We start from the raw sequence: 24727 nt of genomic DNA on the forward strand, positions 1-24727 counted from the left end.
TTACTAGTGTCTGAACCATTGTTAAATTGCATGAGCCCTACACCCAAAAACTTAACATTTATTTCCATAAATAGTACTTCTTATGGCTGACCCATAACTATAACTTTTTTATTTTTTTATTTTTATTTTTTATTATTTTTTTTTTATTATTATTATTTATTTATTTTTTTTTTTTTAAGGTCCTTGCCACTGAAATCTCAGGAAATTAGGTGGCAGGACCTGCCAGAGTAAATAACTATAATACTGGTGTACCTGGTCTGCCTCCACGAGGCAGAGTGTGGACAACGTTGGGTCCCATTAGGGGCCCAGCGGCTAAATGACCAGAGGAACAACGGTACACGACACTACACATGTACAAAATCCATACACTTTTAAACCTCTGGCATTGACAGTGTTCTGTTTCACACCCACAATGTATAGCCCGCGGAGATGGGGGAAACCCCTGGTGCCGTTTGACACTAAACACACTCTACACTCTACACCATAATGAAAACCAAGGAAATCAATTCAAAGATACCCAAAATTAGGTTGAAAGAAATGGAAAAAGAGGAAAAATATAGTATTTGCTTAATTTCTACACTCCAACGAAGGGTAATCAATATAATTCAATGATGGGATATTAGAAGAGCGGAATAATGATTTAATATATTCCATAAATATTTCACCTTAAATCTTTTCTAGTACTAATTGGTATCACGTATTTAGGATATGCGGAGTATTGCATCCCTGTGGCCCCTCGCAAGTAGCCAGCGGACGCCATTTCAATCGTCGGCAGAAGTTAAGAAAATGGTAGAACTCTCATTCTGGTGAGTTTGTTTTGTTAGTCTCGTATAAGGGTCGCATCCTGTAAACAGTCCAGTTGACCATAAAATATATCCAGTTTAGGGAACAATATATTGATTCCTTATGGTCTTACTTCCCTCGTTACAAATTATAAAGAGAAACAACCCAGTAATTACTGGACGATTATAGGTATTCAGGGAATCGCTTGCCGAAGAAGTAACAGAACGAACACGACAAATCCTACAGAAAACGATTAAAGTAAACGAATAATTTTTGCTCTTCCCTCTTTGCTTTATTGACCTCTGTTAATTCATCCTGCCCATTTTGTTATTAATTCGTACAAAACAGCATTTTTTCCCTTTATTTTCTTCTTGTTTAGAACCGCAGATGAGCGTGATGGAAAAATTCGTTTGATTTCGCAACAAGCCGTAGTGTATCATCACCCACCACGGTTCGATGTAGGTACTGCACCACGTGCACACAGCACACCTGCTTCAGTTTCCCATCGCTCTCCTTCCCAATTAGGTTTCAGTGCGGCTCGCTCTCAATTAATGCCCATCGTTGCTAGTTGTACGCAACGGCTGCATAATTCCCAGTGTGTTACTTGTCTTACCTTCTCTTTATCCTATCGTGATGTTTATATTCATTTTGAAGTGAGGGAAGCTTTTATGTCCGAAGTATATAGTATCTATCAATTTTGTTACCTTAAATAGAAATAGTGAATGTTAACCTGAAAGCCACGTGCTTCTAGTTTTAATATCCAGACATATTCGACTTTTACGATACAAAACAGTTATACTTGTCACTAGCGTGAGATGCGAGCAAAAGAGAATAATAAAACACCACCATAAAAATCGATTTCTCATTTAATACTGGATGGTTCTTACTCGCTTTTGAATTCTTAAGCTCAATGTACTTTTAAAAAATTAACATCAGCAATCTACCGATAGAAACTAGCAGCGAAATTAAAATGAACGATCCTTAAAACTTCCTATGAAACGATTAAGTTGATAGGCGGAAATCAGTTAATAAATCTAAGTCAATATAGAGAAGTGAACATGCCAAATCGGTGAAACTGTACATTATCGTAGTTCTCCCTTAATAGTTTGGAAAGTTAGCTCGTTTGAGTTCCAGTGATGGTGGTATTCTGTACTTCCGGAGTCGAAATGAATTCATTCCATAACAGTTGAGAATGTACACAAACACGCTGCCATTTACTTAGCCAAACAGTGCTCTTGCCTGTCGTTTTCCTGTCATCCGGATATTCTGGTGAAGTACAAATGTGCCCAAGGAAATTTCAGAGTGATTTACAAATGCAAGCAGTAATATTTTCCCTCTGAATTACTGACACTGTATGCAGCCATCAAGGCTTGTAAAAGTAATCTCCTGTTGATGAAATTCCATTTCAGTTGGCTATCCAATTATGAGCATTATAAGAACTTACGATATACAGACAGTTCATCGTTTATGGACCATTCAATTTTTTAAACTACGCATCAAGAGTCGAGGTCCTCTCCATATCTTTCTTTCGTATAAAAAAGGGGCATTCGGAAATTTATAACTAGAAATGCTGTGGATTTTAATCACACATAGGTTTAATGCTATTAAATAGTGGAGAAGTCCCACTTTCATCCATACTTCTTGTGTTTATCCTATTCTATTAGGCGCGTTATCATATACATATAAACGACTATTGTTTTCACAATATCAATCCGTTTGTCTGTCCGCATGTAACAATTTGACTTGCAGTGGACAGATTATCAGGAAATTTTATATTTGATTCATATAGAGAGATTTGTCGAAAAATAGAAATCTGCCGATTATAATTTGTATGGAAAAAAGAAATTCATAGATTAAATGTAGTTTTAATGCTTTAGCTTTGTTAGCTTCAGACAGTTCGCGCACGCTACGCGTCTTTTGTTTTGTGTCTTGTAAACAGATATAGAGAGAAAATACATTTAAAAGTACACGGGAGAAGAGCAATAAATATTATAGAGTTGTAATTAAACTGAATTGCTAATTTTCTAGAACGTAAAACTGTGGAGTTTTATTAAGTGTTTTATAAAGTTATAATCTTAGTAATTAATTGGTAAGGAGATACCTATATTTACTTTTCACTTCAACTAATCATAGAAACAGAAACAAAAATAGAATGCGTCTGAAATGTAACGCACTGCGTACATTACCTAACCTATAATGGAAATATGTTGTCGAATTTATACATTACTTAATAACAAAATAAATTAATCGATATCTCATTTTCTGCGTATGTTTTTTTAGTCCCTGTAAAGCTTTTCAGATCAATTATAGCCACCCCTGTCTCATAGCATTTCCTCCTCAGCTTCACAACAAAATTTGGAGCAGGAGCTCTGATCCATTTAAACATTTCAGTGCTTACTTAAAATATTTTAGGAATCTTTGTAGCAAATTTTCGTGTTGATAAGTTGACTTATTTTGTAATAAATCATGAATTATTACTATTTGTTAACGCGTATGAAATATAACGCATTGCATTCATTAATCAACTTGTCTTGCTTGGCTATATCTAGCTATTTATCGTTTGCATTTAGAAGTGGCTGGTAAATACAATTGTATCTAGTTACATTAAGAATACATTTCTCCTATTTCAGTTAAATATATTCATAATATCTCGTGATAAAGAGAATTACAAATGCATCGCAAAATTCAAGTATCAATAATTGAAAAGAGTGACTACACCAGGTTAGTGTATACTGCTCATTCAGTTGAAAATGAAGAGATGTTTACTACTCTAAGGATTAATGAAACAGAATTGGTGCTACGCTGCAATACAGTGAAGCCTTACAGTAAAGCAACCACTTACTAGTATAAGCATCTGCTCTGCATTTTCTAGGATGAATGGTTATTCGTCTACATAAACAAAAGAAAAATAAGGAAAATTTGCATAGTTTTCAGAAAAGAAATTTCTTTATCAGCATATATTCAACCAACCTGAAACACCTATACGTTGCATATGCAAACTTAAAACAGGAAGTGTTTTGAGACTCTTCACATTAAGTCTAATTCAGACTACTATCAACAAGATCTAATTATTAACAAACTCGTGCATGTGGATGTAGCACAATTGGGATCGAATCTATTCATAGATACTTAAGACAAATCGCTAAAGGAGATGCCGAAAGCCAAAGCTAGTTTTACAAAATTAAGTTGCCACAACGACTATATTGCGTTGGAACATAAAATAAGTATAAAGTATAAGATATCATGCATAAAATAGCGTATTAAGGAGTCCACATAAATATTTATCTGGAAGCTGCTTATATAAATAAATACATTTCTCTAAATAAATAAAATTATTTGAATATCCTTTGAATAACAGTTATTCTCGGCTATGAAGGATCCATTTTAAATAACGAGAAGATGAAACCAAAACTACTGGCATCACAGACTCTTTCAAACAGTCTAATGTAACGAGTTTTCCATAAAAAAATTCGTTTCTGCGCATGTCAGCAAGCATAATGTCCAGTGCTTCAGCTACAGTATATGCATAGCCCATGCGATATATATTCCAAAAAAAGAAAATAATTGTTGGTGTGATTTTAATGAAACTTAGGAAGGATCGACAAATCTTTCTTACAGAGCGAAATATAAAATTTCCTTAAACTCCATCCACTAGGAAGAGTTATTACATGCAGACAGACGGACGGACAGAGAAATAATATTTGTAGCATTTCTATTAGTCAAAATTTAATGATACATATTTGAAATACTCAGCAAATCTTTTTAAAAGGTCCAAATATAAACTTCATGAAAATCCGTCCTGAGAGTTGAGCTGTTACATGCCGGCGGGCGGTAGGCAATAGGCGCATTATGCATATATGCTAACGTTCTTAAAAACAGGACCATATTTTACAAATCGGGCAGTTAATTGCATTGTTAAGGTACGTATGCTTACTTTTATAAAAAAAATCTATAGCGGCACCTAATAACGGAAGTGTTGTGGTCAAATATTTGTATTGTTGCAACCATACTTCCAGCAGTAGTAACTGCAGGAAGTATGATTGTGACGTCACAATCACGCTTTCTTATGATTGTGTCGTTGTAGTCTCGATGTCACAATCATACTATTCTACAAATGGATTTTGCTAACCACTTCCATTTTTCAAAAGATATTTATTTTCGATAGGGTCTCAACGTTGAGTAAATCTAAAATTCACTAAAATGACTGAGATAAGTGTAAACGAACCTAATATTCAACCACAAGATTTCTTTGACTGAATCGATTAAATAATTCCTCCACAAAAATCCGATGAGTAGAAAATATTTTGAACACCATTAATTAAGCTTTCCATATCTCATGGTAGAACTCTTTCTTTAATAAAGACTTTTCAAAATTTTGGTCATCAGCCTCAAAAGTTAGTTATCCTTGAAAAATGATGTAGAAGCCTTTGCTTTTTCAACGAAATGATCAGATGGGGTGCTTAAAATTAATCTCCGATGCCACGAGAAGCGACTATGTCTTGTCTCTAAAAACCAATTCCAAACAGAAGGGGGGTCAGAAATTCTCGCCCGGTCAAAATGTGAAAATAATAATTCTTCCTGTCTGCACTGTTCAAAACTTAAAAAACAAAAATGGAAATAAATAAAAAATTCAATTAGAAAAACGTTAGCGAAGCATTCGTTTTAAACTGCTTTAATAGTGTCCAAAGGCTGGACAAATTTCGACCTGAAATTTGAGTTATGCAATGAGTAAATGAATGGACAAAATATCACATCTGTAATCTTTTGAAATGCACACTAATAACGCGTGTGGGCAGAGTGGATAGCAATACAGATGAGACAGATTGTATTGTACTATACAGGGTGTCTCAAAAATACACGGCATAACTGTAGGAATGAGTTCCACATATGTAGACAATAAAAATATTTTATATCAACATAGTTCAGGAAATGTTGGTTCCCGAGTTATTAACTGGAATGTCTTATTTCCCGTAGGTGATTTCCTTCATCACAAGGAACTGATAGAATCTGGTGGTTTTCCATTCCGACCATGTACTCAAATCAGGAGTAAGCGGATATGCACTTTATGTACGGTTCGGCGGACGGCAATGCTCTGGAGGCTCGTCGTTTGTACTACGAAAGGTTCCCAGAACGAAGATGTCCAGACAGGAAAACGTTTGAAGGTATCCATCGCCGCCTTTGTGAACATGGGACCTTTACACCTCGTGCTACCGACAGAGGATGACCAAGATCTACGACTCCTGAAGTAGAGAGGTGGACCAGCTGCCTGGCCTCCACGCTCACTGATTTAAACCCACCAGATTTCTTCTTGTGAGGCCATTTTAAGTCATTGGTGTATTCGACTCCGGTAGCTGATGTGGAAACTCTCCGCAATCGAATTGTGGCAGGTTGTGAGACAATACGAAACATGCTAGGAATTTGGCATCGTCTTCGCGAATCCATGAGACGTCGATGTGAGGCCTGTATTCAGGCAGAAGGTGGACATTTTGAACAATTACTATAAGGTGATGTGAACAGTTAAGTGTCAGAGACAGACCTTCAAAACTCCGAAACCAAGCATTTCCGGAACTATGTTGATATAAAATATTTTTATTGTCTACATATGAGAAACTCATTCCTGAAGTTATTCCGTGTATTTTTGAGACACCCTGTATATACCGAGAATGAGCCTGAATTAGTTTTGGAGGCATCAGTTCCCATTCTTCCGTAAGGGCTGCTGCAAGCTCAGTGAGGTTTCTAGGAGAAGGCCTGTGACTATTAACACTCCAGTTTAGAGCATCTCGGGCTTCGCTATTGTATTAAACGTATAACCCATAGGGCTTTGCCGTGGATGTGGACATGTATTTTCTTACGTAGGGCAACACCCAGGCGTTAGTTCAACTTCTCTATGGTACACTACGATGAATACAGAATTCTTAAAAATATCCGAAAATGAGCACAGTCTTGTGTTGTTTTTGGCCATTTAGCTACTGTGGAACAGCGATCACCAGGAATGTTGCTCCATAGTACCTGTCCAATCCAAGAGGAGACGGGCCACAAGAACTTCGTTGTTCCTGAGGCGCCTCCGTAGCCAGGTGGGAAGGAGCAGCAGTGCGTAGCACACACTTCTTGATTAGACCGGGGTTCGAGCCCGTCACCACGAAATACGGAGGATGCGGAAAGGTCAGGGAATGACCACCGCATATTCCCGGAGCAATATGGCCTTAGTTGCTAATGCTCCTAAAAACCAAATAACAAACAAACAATACTGTTGTTCTTGGGTTTGTTGGTGCATCAGCAATTGTGGCTATAATCTTTGTTTGTTTTTATTCTGATAAAAGTTCAGACAAGGTGATATTTATGAATCGCTCTGAGGAAAACAAAACGTCATCCGTATCCTGACGATCTAATACGCATACCGTTAAAAGAAAATGACAAGGCATGATTGAAGGATTCATTGGAATCAAAATTAAGGTCCATACTAATTTTGAAAATTAATTTACCAGAAGAGCTGCTGTTTGTTAAGTTTTACACGCATCAGCAACTCAGATCATATTGCATCATTGTGTATTATGCCCGTAGAAGTGCGTGTTCATGAGCTAATTTGCACCTCTCGTGCTGTCCAACTCAGATCTGGTTGTCCTTCTTAAAGTCCCACTTCCTGAGAACTTTTATAGACTGTGTTCTTGAAAAAAGTCATCTTGTACAACCAGAAAACTGAAGTCTCTGTGACGTCTCGCATTTAGAGCCAGATAACGATAATCTTGCTTATAGATGACACAAGGAGTTTTCGAAAGATAGTTTGCATGTTGCAACTGGTTACAAAATGTGCATACAACGTCAGTCGCATTTAAGCCATTTTCAACACTTCAGCTCGTTTTTTCCTGTTTCATTCTCCCCAAAGAATCATCGAAAATATATCTATGACATATATTTTCGATGATTCTTTGCGGCGAGGAGAATGAATTCATTTCAGAATGATGACCATCTTAAAATCGATAGGGCGATCGATCAGTAAACGTGAGATGGAGGTTCTGAAAAGTTATTCGGTTACCAGATTTTACATTTTGGTAATAGGTTGCGCGCATCTACGTTTACTAGGTCAGACAGGCAGTTCCCCTCCATAAATGGCAAATATTTGATTCTGTTTTTATTTCTATTTAAAATGCATTCCCGTTTTTGGGCCACTTAGTATAGACTGAACCAGTTCCGAAATTGGACACAAACGTTGGATAGATAGATACTTGTAGTTTTAATTAAATATTCTGTTACGGTACAAAGTATGCAGCTTAGTTGATGGACGGTAAAGTTATGACTGCCCTTTGGACAGTACCTCACCTCTTCGATTTCCTTCTCTGCATAGTAGATTATAGGGAGATATTTTTCTTAATACTTAACCGTATTAAGAAATTCATTAAGGAGATTCTTCCAGTTGCTTTGACAACGTTTATGTATTTATTTTGCGGTGTACTAATCATTAAGTCTCACCACGGTACAAAATGCCGTACCACTCGGAAGCTTACTTTGGAAGGGCCATTGTACAGACATATTCCTCTTTTCCTGCCCCTATATGCCAAATTCAGATTGCAAACAACTTTTCTAAATGGTGCTGAGCGATTTGCGACCATGATTGAGAGTATCCGTTTATATCTTGATCTGATAGCAGTCATTTCCAGCACTTACCTAAAGCTAAACGTATTTTTATAAGGTCGTGGCGCACACGTGCTTTTCGATGACCCTGTATATCATATATAATGGGTATAGTATGGAAGTCCGAAACCGCCAATCACTCTGCAGGTGGAAAACGCATTACGTTTAAATATGGCTTCTAAAATAAGGTGTTGCTAAAATAAAAAGAATCTTACTTTAGTAAGCTTGTACCTGTACTTAGAGCGGGTCATAAACCATTTTGGAATCGCTCAGTTATAACTGATCGAGAACTGTAGTAACCTATAAACTTGATGCATTGGCACCAGTAGCCTGTTGCCATTTCTGCAATAAATGTGATAGACACAGGCACCTTTATTTGAACACAAATTCCACAGACAGGCTTGCAAAGGTAAGTTTTTATATATAGACAGCAATACAAATGGAATATCTAGAGAAAGTTATGCAAATTCCAGATAGTTGATAAGACTATCATCATTATTTTCTGTTGATCACGGAACAACACAGGGCTTCATTAGTCACTGTGTTGTTCCGTGTCACTGGAACTGAATAAAAGGATTGATATAAATAGATTGAACTGGAGGGAGAAAGAACTTTATGCAGTTAAAATGGATTTTCTGCCTATGTAGAAATTTGTTTGCTCGAAGTAAACAGAAGTGCTGTTCTGATAGAGAATTATTGTATTTTATTTAATAATGACGTCTGTTGCCAACTCAATTCCTCTCCCTTCATACAATTTCATTTATTCGTGATATTTATAATAACATTTATGTCAATAAACAGTTAACATTGGACATGTGCGCGCTAATCTGAGTTAGTGCAATAATGTTTTATGAATAGATTTTATGGAAGCAAGTGCTCTTCGATATCTTTTGAAATCATAGAAGTTATAAACAGTATTTTATAAATTCGAAAGTGATAGTATATTCAAGACATGAATAGATACGTATTTTATATGACATTTCATATATTTACGTATAGTGTAATATTCCTCTTCCAGATTAAAAGCAATAAAAGTGTGATGTGTGAAATATAAAGAACAGTATAAACAAAATATGAATATTTTATATATTTACAATGTTTAGATAAGTTGGAATTTGAGAATATCAAATGAAATATTAAATTCCCATGAGATGTGGTTTAGAGGTCCGGTCTGACGGATTCCATTTATTTCTGCCACCTCCACCTCCCTTGATTCAGTCCTCAAAACCAGTAACAAGGAGACTGCATTTAATAAACAAGTATATATTCTGACATTTCATTTTGTTCCTTGAGGTATTAAATTTTGTAAATTTTTGTGACGGTACAAAGATAATGAATCCTTATAAGTTTGCGCTAATTCTTCCAAAGCACTCAGCTGTAAAACGAAATTCTGGGGACAGCAGGAAAAGACAGTTGAGGTATACAAATGGCTGGTCACCACCATAGTTCGCTGTTGTGTGCGCTATTCTTAGCGGACAAGACAAATGCTTATTACAAGTTGACTACTAAAAGAAATAGTAAACACCAGCTTAGAGAATTCCAGAATCCTAAGTTATCACTGCATTGATTACAAGGTGATAATTCAAGAAATTTCAGTATAATTTATCGCGTTAATTAAGCCTGCAATAATTGCCAATGGTTATTAACTAAATAAGACGTTGCTTTTTATTCAAAATAATCTGACATATTTAAAAGCCACTTTTATTAATAAAATTGCAGATTTAAATTTCACCACTCTGTTTATAATGGCCTTCTTTATCAGCATATTGAATTCCTTTAGCAGGTTTGTCGAAAAACCAAAGACAAAAATACTTAGATTTTATTGATAATAATAAAAGTACTATTCCCAGATGTGCTTAATTAAATTTGTTTAGAAAATTGTCCGGTATTGTTTTATCTATTTATGATAAAAAAAATTATAATTATATTGTAGTTCAATTCAAAATTTCTATTTTTTCGTTTAATTTCGAAGTTCTTATACTGTGATCACATAATTGGCTTAAAAGTAAATCTGCTGTTATGTCAAAATTTATTACATATTCTCTCTGGCATCCATCAATAAATTCTTGTATTCCACTGAATTATGTATCCTAAAAATTTGTAGAAAACATGCGAACGCTTGAGACAATTGGGCCTGGTATTAGCTGTCATATATGTACGTATCCATTATTGTCCGTTCCTACAAAATACACTTTTCAGATAAAGTTCCGCTTTCTTCCATCAATCATACAACTATCGACTGTTATCGCACAACCTTGTCTCGTTCTTTCTCTAAATGTCCAGTCAGTTATCCGAATGATGCTTAAGAGTTTCCCTTTACTTCCTTTTGCGATATATTTTCTAGTGTTTTGAAACTAATGCATTTTAAATCTCTCTTTTTACAGACAAATCTGGATATACGTCTCTCTTCTGTCTGTCTCTCCTCTCTTACTTCTGGTAAGAAGTCAGATTTAATACTGTGGAGTTACTTTAAACAACTTTATGCTTAACGTAGCTGCATAGTTTAGTTACTTTTGGCTTTTATTTTCGTTTAAAATCTCTAATAAGATGCCACGGCTTTGACGTTTGAACGGCTAAAGATAATTTTCAGTAAAATTCTAACTTTTACTTTTTTCTTTACATTCAATCTTTGGGTGAATGTATTGTTACATTATTTAAATGGATATTGCGCTTGGAAAAAATGAATTTCCGTATTTTATTGGTCCTATCCTTTTAAATTGACGTTTAAAAGTGATAAGTGACTATTCAGAACTTTCGTAAATTCATAATTCGAATATTTAATTGGAATGTGAATTATTGAAACCTGAAACAATTTCTTAAGTCTAAATTCCTTTGGTTTCATAACAAGCGATCTAACAATCATAAACCTTAAAACACTCGCAATATATTCAGCTTTTGTGATAATGTTTAGTGCTAACGGAATCTGCAAGCATCAGTAATTTCTATCCAATCAAGAAACTCCATCCAATTTTAACAGAACGCTTGTAATGTGCAGCAAATATTGCCGATGGCTAGCTAGCAGTTAGTCTAATTAGCAAGCACTATAACGTTGCTTGTTTCCTTGTGTGTTTAAATTTCTGATCTAATGTCTTGGATAAGAGTAGAAACGTGATGATGCAGTGAATAATCTGCTCTTGAGTATTATCCATCAACAATAACGGATTGTAGATGTGTTCAATCGAATGCTAATGCTATCATAATTACAATTTGTGAAGAGCTGGGTCATTGTACGCAGTTTACGTTTAATGTTTTATTCATTTCTAGGTAGAGACCCAGAGCAACGATTTTTATATCCTTGGACATACACACGCAATCTGCTGTTCTAAATGCCTGAAACGTCACCTTAAATTGTATAGTGATTTTAGGCGATTAGCTTAATAAACTATATTATTAATTTCACGTGGTATATGAGTGGTATTAATTATAGTAATAATCTTAATGGAAAACAACCGCGTAACGTCTTTCCCTAACTATATATCTATAAAATGACTAGTCGGAAAGTGTTCTTTTCACAAAGAAAAATTCCAATGTGGTGCCAAAATACCTCTGATACGATGCACCAAGTTCTCACCCGAGGAGATATATGCAATCCATCTTCTGTTGTTTTGGACTTCAAAGCATATGTAAAAGATACCGAAAAACTCCATTATGATAACCCCATTTATAATGTTTCATTCCGGTATTTTTGGTTGGCTGGGGGTTTTTGTTTGGTTTACTTGACCATTGATACGTACGCTCGAAATACAATTGGATAATGCATTGATATCTGGCAGCCACAGAGTAGTTATAATTAAGATGTAAACTCTTCTTGCCACCTTGAGATTGCAGAATAACAAGAAACTAAATTTAAGTTAATATTAATTTCGCTCACTTCTGCTCTTAAGTCGATAAAAGGATTTGGTGCAAAAAATCAGCAATAAAAAATAGATCAAACAAATACTGATAGTTAAAATTAGCAGAATTACTTTGAAAAGTCAGAATTTTCCTAACTGAAAGGGAATTTGTAATTTTCCGAATACATGTTTAATATATTATGGTTCTAATAATTTGTCCAAAATATGTATTTTCTCTACTTATTCCTATTTTTAGGTGTAATTCTCTGTTGAAATGAATCTGACAAGTCATAGGATCAATATTTATTCAATAGGTATTTTATTCTTTCAGAATGCTTTCGATGCCATATTTCTACACCGTGCTTCTTGGAAAGCAAAGAATTTCATGAGTACGAAAGCAGAACTGAATAGCGATATCATGTGACTCGGTGTTGGCTGAATATGTTCTTATTTCTTTTTTCAATGGTTAAGAATAACAGTCTTCAGGTTTTCTTCAGATTTCAGATGAGATTATGAAAAACGTGTGCGAAAATTGTGCTCGACTGGTTTCAGCTGTCACTAAGAAACATCAAACTCTGGCCATTTCGTCAAAAAAAATATTCTACCACTATTTTTAAAGCGTTAATATACGAGTATGTTTTTAACTTTAAAGATAACATCCATCGCATGCGTAAAACTTTAAAATCGACAATCGATTTTAAAAAACATCGTATTTTATAAATATGACACTCGGTTATGTTATAGTTGAGATCAATTCAGATTTATATCACTAAATATTTGTTATTATAATGTCCAATAAAATTTAGAAAACATGCCTTCGCATAAGCCTTTTTGAACGTAGAACTTCCTTCTAAAGAGGGTTCCCTCTAAGTTCAAAGAAATCAAATTACTTTTGCTATACAGAAATGTCCCTATAAGAGTAGCTGTGTTTGGTATTTTAATCCCGATGCATTATTTGTATCTATTTTACTTGAACAGCTTCTTGACAAAGTAATCAATAAAATTTTGAAAGTCAGACCACGTGAAAGTTTAGTTGAAATCTTTCAAAGACAGCAATGTTGCAGAATTTTAACATCCAGCCTGTGTACTTTATATAAACGTTCAATGTTTTGTATGAGAACGCATGTATAGGCGTAATGCAGAGATTTGTAAAGATTAATTGTAATTTAGAAATTTAAATTCAAGTTGTTTTTATACTAATTGTATTTTAAGCCACTTCTCTGAATTAATTACATTATACTAAATATATTCCGAATGACATGACTCTTCTGTAAGTTGTTTATTTTAATGAACTTTAGGTGATATTATGCTGCTTCCCACAAGCCACATATCTATCAGTAACCTACATTTCAGAACAGAAATTCTTACTGATTACGAAAATTAAAAGTCAAAGTTGGCTATTCAAAAAGACGCTAATTTGCAATTATTTTATTTGTACGTGCAACAACTTTGTAAAAACAAATAAAATTAATCTTATTACATATTTAAAGAAAGAGATAAACTAACAGCTCATGATTATTCTATATTTTTTCAGGGTTGCTCTATTTACATGAACAGTGAATTTTCATAAAAAGAACATTACAAAGGAATTTTCTGAACATGTGAATAAGACTGAAAAAACGTTTGAGAAGGTAAGTTTGAGAAGTTAATAATAATAAGTGTTTTGAAACCTCGAAATAACACTATCGTTGGAATACGAGGGAAATTAATCAATACGAGAGTGTCATTTAGAACTAAAATGTGTATCGGAAAATTTCTATCTAATATTTAAACAAATTATTATAGCTTTTAAATCATTCTAACATGTTAGAATGGGATAGTTCTATTATTATTCTTCAGCTTGAGAGAAAGAAAAAAAGGTATGGAATAATATGGCTTCGTTTATTGGCTAGTTTTTCCCATTCTTCCTTACAGCCTTGTACTGAGGAACAGTAGTAGAATAATTCGCTTAAAAATATATGTTATAACGTTTATATAACTGCTCTTTTTATTTCTTAAATTTATCCAGTTTTAAATAACGTCACCACGATCATTTATTTCTGTTTTATTCTACATATATAATGACTTTCGATGCACATATAAACATTGGAATGGGCTTTCCACATTCATACTTATGAAGAAAAATCGACAAATGCTGTAATAAATTGTAAAGGTAATTTTCGTTATTATTAAGAAATAATCCCAAATTAAGAGTTTGCTTTTTATGGAGGAATATTTAAATTTGCTGGTTTTTTTTTTTTTGTTTTTTTAATAACAAACTAATTCTATAAGAAAACGTGACGAAATTTGAACTACTGAACTGAAATGGGTAGATCATAAATCGGTATCGTTTAACTCTCTGCTTAAGGGGGAAAATATGTAAAAAGATACCCATGAAAGTCTAGAACGTTTGCTAAATCTTGGATATGGAAAAAGGAAATGAGCTCTTCAATATTCCAAGCAGTTTCGGCTTGCCGTGTGTAACACTGCAATGTCGAATGAGACTTTTCAAGTAACAGAAATTTGTCCAAATTAAATATGTACTAGATTGAATATGAATGTGAATTGCTTATATACTAGATGAATAAGAGGAAGTGTCCGGCAGCTGAAAAGGAGCAAATTTTCCCAAATCGGATATGACGAAACTGGAAGAGATCAAGTGAACTATTAATACAAAGAAAAGGGTAGAAAATTATTCAAAGATGAAATGAGTCTTTCAAAAGAGGAATACAAATTGAAACGGATATTATTTATAGAACGTGCTTTGGTGGTAATGTTCTAAGCGAATCAAACCCTCGTTCATAAGTAACTCTATATTAGAGAGTTGTTCTAGGTTAATGCAAAATGTTGAAGGTTTAAAAAAAGTATAATTCAAACAATAATAACATTGCTGGGCCAAGCTGTGAACAAACCCAGGTAATTCTGAAAATGGATACAAATAAGGCAGCTTACTTTTATTTTCATTCATGCTCTCTCTCTCTCTCAGTACAATAGGGTTAAACGTGAGCCTCTTAGTCCCAGAATATACTTCATAATTTATAAATTCATTGAATATGACATGTTACTTAGCAAAAAAAAAAGTGGCCATTTAAGGCTAAGTTATAGCGAACATTTGTCATCGGGAAGAAGTGTTGCTATTTTTATGTACTACATTGTGGCCATTTTTACCATCATAAAGAATGTATTTACAAGATGAAAAGCCCAATATTTTAGGATCACAAGTATTTCTAAATTATTAAAGTTTACACTAAAGTTGGAGAGAGAGAATTTTAGCCAATTCTTTATTTCCAACCGATCTATTTCTTAGAGAAGTGACATTTACAACTATTTAAAATGTGAGACATTATATAAATGTTATTGAAAAAATGCTGGACTACAGCCTTATATATATAATACAAATTGAATAATGCAAAATAAAAGCTATATATCGCTCGTAGCATCTCACTAATTCTCACTTTATTATTAAGCGCCCAAATTAAGAATACTCAGGCTACGCTAAAAACATGCTACCATTTCCTAGAAAGGATTAAAGAAGTTAAACGTTTTTTATGATGTTTCATACGTCTTCTAAAGTATACTTCCAATGCAGTTAGTATACGCAATGTCTTCGTGGTGGCAACTTCGAATCTCAGTGTTTATATAGACCACGCAAATTAAAATATATTCGGAAATAGAAAGGGATGAATCTGACAGTTGTAAAAAAAGGAACCAATGATTAGTTTCTATCACTAGGAGAACTCCAAAAGAAAAATCGGCAAATATTAGAACACCTAATTGTCTCATCAAATTAAGCGTGTGGAAAGACAAGGAATTAAAACAGCTTTTTTGTTTCTGTTTAGGGAGATATTAAAAAGAACTCTGATATTTTAAAGAATCGTGTTCCTAAAAACAGGCTAATAAAGAACAACAGAACTGAAAAAAATATACGCTATTTGAACTTTAACCACTGAGTAAAAGATAAACTGAATTTAATAAACCGTGGAAAACGAGTTATATTTGGTGACAAAAAAAACGGATCAGTAAAATAGCGAACTAATTCTAATTTTAAAATTAAAGCTATACTACAGAAGTCTCCTTGCGACCCAAAGGATTTAGTGCAAATTTCTAATAGAACATAAGACAATTCTTCCGACGATAAGTAATACTGTGTTTACGGTAGATACAGAGCAAATACCAATTAGATCGTCCTCTCCTTATATACGATCAATAAGGTAGCTCTGATACGAAAGCCAATTATATCCACATACCAATTACGGCAACACAATCTTGTTTAATCAAGGCTATAAGCTTTATCACAATCTGCTGGAGAAATATTTAAACACGCCTATGAGAATAAACGATCAAGAAACCCAATATAACAAAGGAAAAAAAAGTTGAGAGTGTGAGTACAAAAAAAACTTAATTTTAACAGCAACCAACTTTGTTGAGAAGACATCCATCATTGGTATCCGAAAAACGAAACTAAGAGGAGTTAACAGAATTAAGTAAAACTACAGACGTTTAGAGATTTGAGACGTTCGGAGATGCCAAATATTCAATAAAATGCGAACCAGTATTATAGCGAAGAGTCATTAAAGGACCCAATAGTTATAAATTTACATTACGTTTAAATACGAAGTGTAACCTAGTAATAATTCACATAAATGAAAAAGAATAGTGGTCCGAGAGGAGATCCCCGTAGCACCTGCTGCTACCAAAACAGAAGGTCAGCTGTTTTGAAAACTTTGCGAGGTAGTCATTCTTCTTATACCAAGTCATGATGCATCAGTACGTATTATCTGCAAATTGCTTGTATTCTCTGGTTCGTATATCTGTTTTTTGTCTGGATAAAGAAATCTAGTTTAACGAAGGGAAGAAAACACACTACCCTTGAGCGGCACCGCAACGACACGAAACCACCCATGAAAGTCCTCCCATGGAGACTGGAATTAACTCAGTGTGTGCTAGTCGTTGGTACATTTATATCAAAATATTTATCAAATACAAATCCGAATATTAGATTAGAACAGAAAAAGCGAGGAAGCAAAGGAAAAAAAATCTAAAAGGTTAAAGCGTCATTTATTGAATATAGCCATATTGACATAAGAGGGAGGGAGCAGAAGATGATTATAAATAGATTCTGGAATAAAATTAATTATAATTGTGGTGTGTCTTACTGAATCCATCCAATTTATAGCGATATTTGAGAATTATACTATGCTGTACAAAGTAATAGAATAATTTTGGTCAATAGTAGAACCAAAATGACGGAACAATACGAAGAGTCCCAAAAAGGGAATTATTCTTAATGCTCTTCAATAACTGCAATGTTCTCAACATATTACAAAAGAAAGTCAAGAGGGTCAATTTCAAGAATGGCAAAAGAACACGGAACAAAACTATAGAGCTTTGCAAAATAGCTTTATCCACCGCAATATCAGCGAGGTTAAGAGACGCAATCCTCCGCGACACCCAAAAATTCTGAAAAAGTCCAATTAATGAGCAAGCTCACCTTTGACGGATTTAATAAACTGGCATAAAGTGCTTTTGGTGTCACACCTGTAAGGCGTACCGTATGTCAGTGAATTCTCAATATAATTCAAACAGATCTGGTTGACAAAATATGTTTATGGAGTACATTTAATTTTTTTTTTCTTTCTACGGAGTGAAACCATTATGTAACCAATTAAGAAAATCTTTCCTGAACAGGGAAGGAGTCGAAAAAGGGGGTAAAAGTGCAGCCGAAGATGCTGGAGAATCCGGCGAGTGTGCAAAAACATGTCTGATCTTGAGGAAAAATGAATGATGAAAGCATGACCAGAATCTAAGATTCAAGTACTACATGAGTCTGATGAAACAAAAAAAAAAAAAAAAAAAAAAAAAACCATATCAGTGTAACTAATAAAGAATAAGTTCAAAATTCAGAAACAACGCCTAGGTAATGTAATGATGGTGTTAAGGAGGCAATTAATTCTCGGAAACAGACCGAGACCTCTCCAGACATCTGATATACACACATGTCGGTTTGACATGTGAAAAATTGCTACTATTAACCGCCAATAGTTGTTTTGTGTTCTTTCTTATGCGGTTTTTGTACTGTGGTGTAATTATTGTTTATCCTATAAGAGAGAAAGAATGAAAAGAGACCAACCAATAATTTTCATAATTATACAAAGCCTCAAGATGGCATTAAACATATGAAAGATGCAGGGGCAGAAACCTCATAGTGGAGAATTCACGAAGGAATCAAGCTACTTCATTACTAGATTGCAAGCAAGCGATTTTCACTGTCACTCAATTGGCAAAATTACCTTCTACGCGCGCGTTTGGTGCTGTGGTTCTTACCAATATATCTACCATTAGGTATGAGTCATTTATATGTTGAGCTCGAAATACAGCGTAAGGAAATAATAGACAGAACAACCAAATCACCTAACGTAGTAACAGATTGCTCATTTTCAGCCTCGATAAGGACATTATGTCAACAAACACAGAATGAGCCAGCGCTCAGTACTATATATGAAGGCAGCTGGGTAACTAAAGATAATCAGTTCGTGGAACGTTTCGAATTATCGCTAAGTAAGTCACTTGTAATCGAAATAAGTGGTCCATTTACTCGAACAGCACTGGTTTCTTCCACGGACCCATTAAATTTCGAACGTAAATTACCAGACACATGACGTGGCTATTAATTAATGGTACCATTTATTACAATGTCCAATACAAATTTGGAATTTAAAATTGAACTTCCAAAATGAATTAAAAACCGGAATTGCTTTTTTCAAGAAACGACCAACAGTGCTCGAATGATGGGAGTAATTCAGAATGGGTTTCTTGGGTACGCTACTTTAATAGGATACTCTAAATCTGTTTACCCGCAAAGGAGAAAATTAATATTTTCTTTCTAGGATAGCCGTTATTTAAATAATTCAATTTGTTGTCTGTTTTTCCAAAAGGAAGAAATTTTATGACGCATTAACGTTGGAAAAAGAATGGTAATTTATGTTGCAAGATTCCGGAATATACCTTTTTAGGTTGTATTGTGTGTACGCGAAATGTCTCTTCTAATGATGGTTATTAAAAATGTAATTATGATTAGCGACTGTAGAAGCGAATGTTATTAATTCTAAAACAAAAAGGGAAATGAATTACGAAATGTTCCATATTAAAAAGAGAAAGTTTAAAAAAATTAAATATATTAAACTGCAACTTCTGAAAAATTACCGGTGTTTGTTTGGGTTGTTAGTCATGCCTCATTACACGATGTCTTCTCTCATGCCTGCAGTGCGGACAACCATGAATCAAACCTTTTCTTCAAGAAATTTTCCAATGTTAGCAAAGTTCTTTAACACAGAATAATTTTTAGTTCTGAAGGATGAAACTGAGGTAAACTGCGATGGCAACTTACAGGGTGTTGTAGAAGGTTTATTATGATGAGATATTGCCACACTCAACCGCTTTTGTTGTTTAAAAGAATGTGAAGAAAGCCGAACTGACTTTTGAGATGAGAGGTTTCCAGTGCAAAAAACTCTGTTATCGCAGAGGGAATATGAATAAAGCAGTGGCTATTATGGGTATTCTTTGACTATCTGTTAGACCAGCGGTTCCCAACCGGTGGTTCGCGAACCCCTGGGGGTTCGCAAAAATTCTGTAATGGCGTCTGCTTAGACTTACATAGGTATATTATTGTAAACTACAAAATATAACTAATAATAAACAAAGTAAAATAACATTAAATAAAAAGTAAGAATTGCCAAAGAAAAAACCACATCTCCCATAATAATTAGTTTACTATCTTATAGTATATCATGTTAAATAAATATGTTTACCGTACTATTTTTTTTTTCATTCTTAAGGATTATTGTTATGTTTAGGTACTTTTTTTTTAGAACCCATTTAATATCGTAAATGGGTTGAAAAGTGTTCGGACTGCTTTGAAAGAGAGAACAGGAATTATAGAAGCCAATTCAGAAGAACAGTGCCCATGGAAGTATCTGTAGAAAAGGCATGCGAGTGGAGAGACTCTGTTAGACATAAGAAATCAATTAGCTTAATTGCCTTCTTTTGAATGGAATCTAGAAGCCTGAGAGAGGTTTTGGGAGCACCGCCCCAGATGTAGGAATAATATTCCATGGTAGAGCGAATTTGTGATTTCTACAGAGTCAACACTGTTTGAAAGAAAAGTAACACCGAGAACGAAAGAGAAAACCCAGTTTATTAGATGCAGAGGAAGCAATATTTGTAATGTGCTTTAGGCCAAGAGAGATTATTAGTCAGGGTAATCCCCAAGATCTTGCCTAGAAATCGGAGCGTCATCGAAGATAAGCATAGGAGCAGAAGAATCCTTTTTGCGAGATAAGACAAGACTGAGTTTTAGAAGGATTGAAATTAAGTTATTTTTGCCCCACTGGAGATCAGAATTTAAGGATTTGGCAGTGTATACTCAAGAAGTTGAAGCTGTTTAAAGCAGGGCAAGGTTTCTCAAACTGGAAGGTGGAATGCAATGTGCTATCGTCAGCAAAACTATGGATAGGATTTCTGGTCAATGGAAGAAGGTCATTAATATACAAGAGGAAAAGTGTGGGAGAAAGAACTGAACCTTGGGGAACATCAGCATTAGTGGACAAGTTAGAAGACAGAGAGCGGTCTACCATCACCTGCAGTGAGCGGTTAGAGAGAAAACTGGATATTTCGTTACAAAGAACAGCTGGAAAATCATAGGATGGAAGCTTATTTAGAAGACCTTGATGCCAAACACGACCAAAATCCTTTGAAATATCAAGAGAAATGACTTGAGTTTCATCAAACTTTCCCATTGGATTTATCTATAGATGTTTAACATAAGCCAGAATATCACCAGTGGAACGACACTGATGGAATTCGTACAGGCGATCGTTGATCAGATGAGATGTCCAGATAGTTTAAGAGTTGGCGGTTAATTGTTTTCTCCATTACTTTGAAATAGCAATGGGACGATAATTGGATGGAAGGGATTTGTCACCCTTTTTAGGAACTGGCTGGATATGAGCAAATTTTCAAGCAGAAAAAAAAAACACCTTTGGAATAAGAAAGTGAAAAAAGACGACACAAAACAGGAGTAAGCTCAGGAGGGCAGGTTTAGAGAACAAGTGGAGAAATACCATCAGTACCTGGGATTTTCTTAGCATCAGATTCATCAAAATCCTTTCTGACATCCTTTTGACGGAAACCCACAGGAGGCATTAAATGGAGTATGCTGGGAATGGTTTGAGGTGATTTACCAAGATCATCAATACACGAGTTGGAATAAAAATAGGATGCTGGCAAGTCAGCTTTATCTGTGGCTGATGTGGCAACAGAACCATCTGGTTTTGTCAGAGGTGGGAACAGAGATGGGCTAAAAATTGTCGCCCAATAGCTTTGGCAAGAGACCAGAATGCTCAGCTACCATTTGGACTAAAAGATAGTTTTCTACTCTTAGCCTGTTCGAAATCTAGTTTGGATTTATTAATAACTGCTTTACAAAGTATAAATAATACTCAATAATAATTTTTATTATTATGCAATGTCACTTATAAAAATGTAGTACTGGAAATATTTTATAATAAAAATTCAGAAATAGTATACGATTTCAGAGAATATAGGCTTAGTGGTTCGCGATTACATTGAAGGGGTTCGCGAGTCAAAAAAGGTTGGGAACCGCTGCGTTAGACAATCAGCATATGTAAAAATTATTTTTTAAAGAAAATTCGAGTTCAAAGCTTGTACAATTCTAAACATGTTGAGGAGTCTCTGTGTTCCTGGCTTACAACAATCAATGTTTCCAGATCCCTGACCTTGCACCATAAGATTTTCCCTGTTTTAACAAGAAACTGAGCTTGTATAACTAAATTTTATGAAAGCAAACAATTATTTGAGTATTTTAGTGATATTACAAGCGACTTTATCACTGTCTTGCACCAGTTCAGAAAGATAAAATAGTGCTAATCAGTGGTTGGTCTTCCATAAAAGAATCGTGTGTGTGCATATGTTCTTGTGAAGAGGGCACACGCATAACCATCAGTGTTTACAATAGTGCATAAGGTGGTCTTTGTTTCTGTATTTTTAGACAGTTGATTCTCGGACAGAAACTAATTCAGCACCCACTCTCTTTGTAGATTATTTCATGAATAAGGCTAGTGCTAACTGATAGTAATACAAATGTATTTACTCTGGAAATTTGTTTATTAATTTATTGTTATAGAGATATCCAAGAAAGAGAAAAAAAGGTCTTGAGATACTGCGATACAGAGATTCCTTGAAAACTCTAAATGACATTATAAAAGTTAATTTTCTGTATGAAAACAAAAAATACCTGCTTTAAATTCCTTGTCTTTCACGAGTTCTTTAAGCATACAGTTCACGTGATAAATGGGAATTTGCAAAAAAAAAAAAAAAAAAAAAAAAATCACTATCAAAAACTGGACATTCAACTGAAAGATGCTGAACTACTGTCCGAGTATTATTGAAATTTCGGAAGGTGGTTGTTATTCTGCTTTTAAAATTATGAACGAATAAGGCGATTATAACCTATCCTATTTCCGATAGAACTATCTTTTCAAGGAAAAAATAATTAGGAAGATTAGTATCGCTACCGTTGGTGTAGAGCAGAGAGGACGAATGATCCATTGCGATGGACCATTTGTTAGTCCCTAGTCCACACACAAATTTTTGTAGATATTACAAAATTTGTTTGCATATTAATATTCAACCTATACATTTTAACACGTAATTAAGTCTGAAAAAGTGGGCAGAGATACAGACTTGAAACAAATTTTGTTATAAAAGCCAAAAATAAGATCCCAGTTTAACGTTCAGTAGTTTACACGCTATTTTATTGCTCTCTCTCTCATTCATAACATTTCTTTCAATTCCTCTGTCGAATTAGAAAAAAAATTCTAATTCTTGGTCTCTGTTAAATCACGTACCCGAAAATTAAATCATTAAATCCTGGTTGAAACTTTTGAAATGATGAGATTGATCTTTGTAAATGCAAAACTGGAAATCAGCGCCCTGAAACAAACATATTCAAAAAAGGTTTTGATAATGTATAAACGATTGCATGCATCTCACTATTTCATGTTGGGAGAATATATACAGCAACACGATTCTGTACTGAAACAGGTCCTAAGAGAATCATATCATATATACACAGTTGCTTGTTGTTACTGTGGTACAACAAGATACAATATCAGTATCTCTCTCTCTTGACAGTAGCGTGTGGAACCTGCAATCTGGTGTCACATGGATCCAGTCCGTTCTGTATACTGGTAGAGCAAATTGTAAATAGTTGGTCTGATCGATCAAGATCACAGATGTCAAGTACACGTCAGGCCATAAATCATTTTGGTGCTCCTGGAGAGACAGGAGTGTCATAGTTCGCGTACACCTTTTTTTCTAGAATCACATTCATTAAGGTCATTATTTATTTATTCCTTATTTATTTTTTTCATGGTTGTATAATATTCTTTAACTAGGCGATATTAGCATATAGTTCCGCAACCTCTTAATTGTCGTCAGCTTGCTGGGATTTATAAAAATATTACATATAAACTACTCTGCCACTTTTTGTGTAATCTTTTACTCACTTCAGTTGTGTTATACAGGATGATGACAGGTTACCTGAAGAAATCCGGTCTTTGGATTTCTTCAGGTAATCTGTCACTGTCTCCTAGTTCTTCTTGCATATAAAGGGTACAATCATTACTCTAATGCACAAATTAAGAAATTATTCAGATTCTGAAAAGATTAAATATACATTGCTGACTTCGCGCTTTAGAAACCATGCCATCTGTAGTTATATGGTACAAAAGAAATACGCAAATCAGGGAATCATATTGATACCGTAACGTGCCAACCTAGATGCCTTAAATATCATCACCGTAGTCAATGAGCAACCATGTTGGGATGGGCAAAATGAGTAATATAATTTGCTTTTAAAAGAGTTAATTATTAGCGTACAATAAAGTGGGCTACAGCAGAAAGCAGAACGAAACATCACAGGAATGACAAATGTAAGAAATATCTAGCATTTATAGGTAGTTTTAAAATGTGGCATACACTTCAGAGAGGGGTAACTGAGGCAGGAAAGGTCTGCAGAGCTTTATGATGAGCTGGTAGATCAAATAAATGACCTGGCAACTATAGTGTGTGGACAACTGCATGAGGCAATAGATCATCTTATGCTGTTCCCTACTGTACAAGTGGGAGGTGTGGAGAATATTTTCATTGCATGGATTAGGTTCCTTGATGTTCGATAGCTTGTTGCATATGGAATCGATTTTTCAGATCACGTACATCATCCCTCGATGTTTCATTTTTATCCGGTAAGGGATGGCCACTTGCAAGATAATGTGAGAACCACCACTGGATTCAGTAGTTTTCGAATCTCTCCCCACCAGATATATGAAATTCACTAGCTCATGGTATATGGACACACAATTTGCTACCTTCTTCACTGAAGAAACAGAGGGATAACTGCAACAGCCACGGTTGCAGTTAGAAAA

At 34.6% G+C, this 24727-nt stretch overlaps 1 protein-coding gene across 2 annotated transcripts in view; it reads left to right on the plus strand.

The window, feature by feature from the left end:
* Syt7 (Synaptotagmin 7) overlaps positions 1-24727 on the plus strand; it is a 389134-nt gene that overhangs the window by 143176 nt on the left and 221231 nt on the right. For both annotated transcript variants that reach the window (XM_090388110.1, XM_090388111.1), the window contains exon 2: positions 13780-13876. The gene's annotated coding sequence lies outside the window, so the exon portion shown is untranslated. The remainder of the gene's footprint in view (positions 1-13779; positions 13877-24727) is intronic.

The sequence above is a fragment of the Mastigoproctus giganteus genome, chromosome 13 (assembly GCF_048544385.1).
Source record: "Mastigoproctus giganteus isolate SK-2022 chromosome 13, ASM4854438v1, whole genome shotgun sequence".
Taxonomy (NCBI): Eukaryota; Metazoa; Arthropoda; class Arachnida; order Uropygi; family Thelyphonidae; genus Mastigoproctus; species Mastigoproctus giganteus.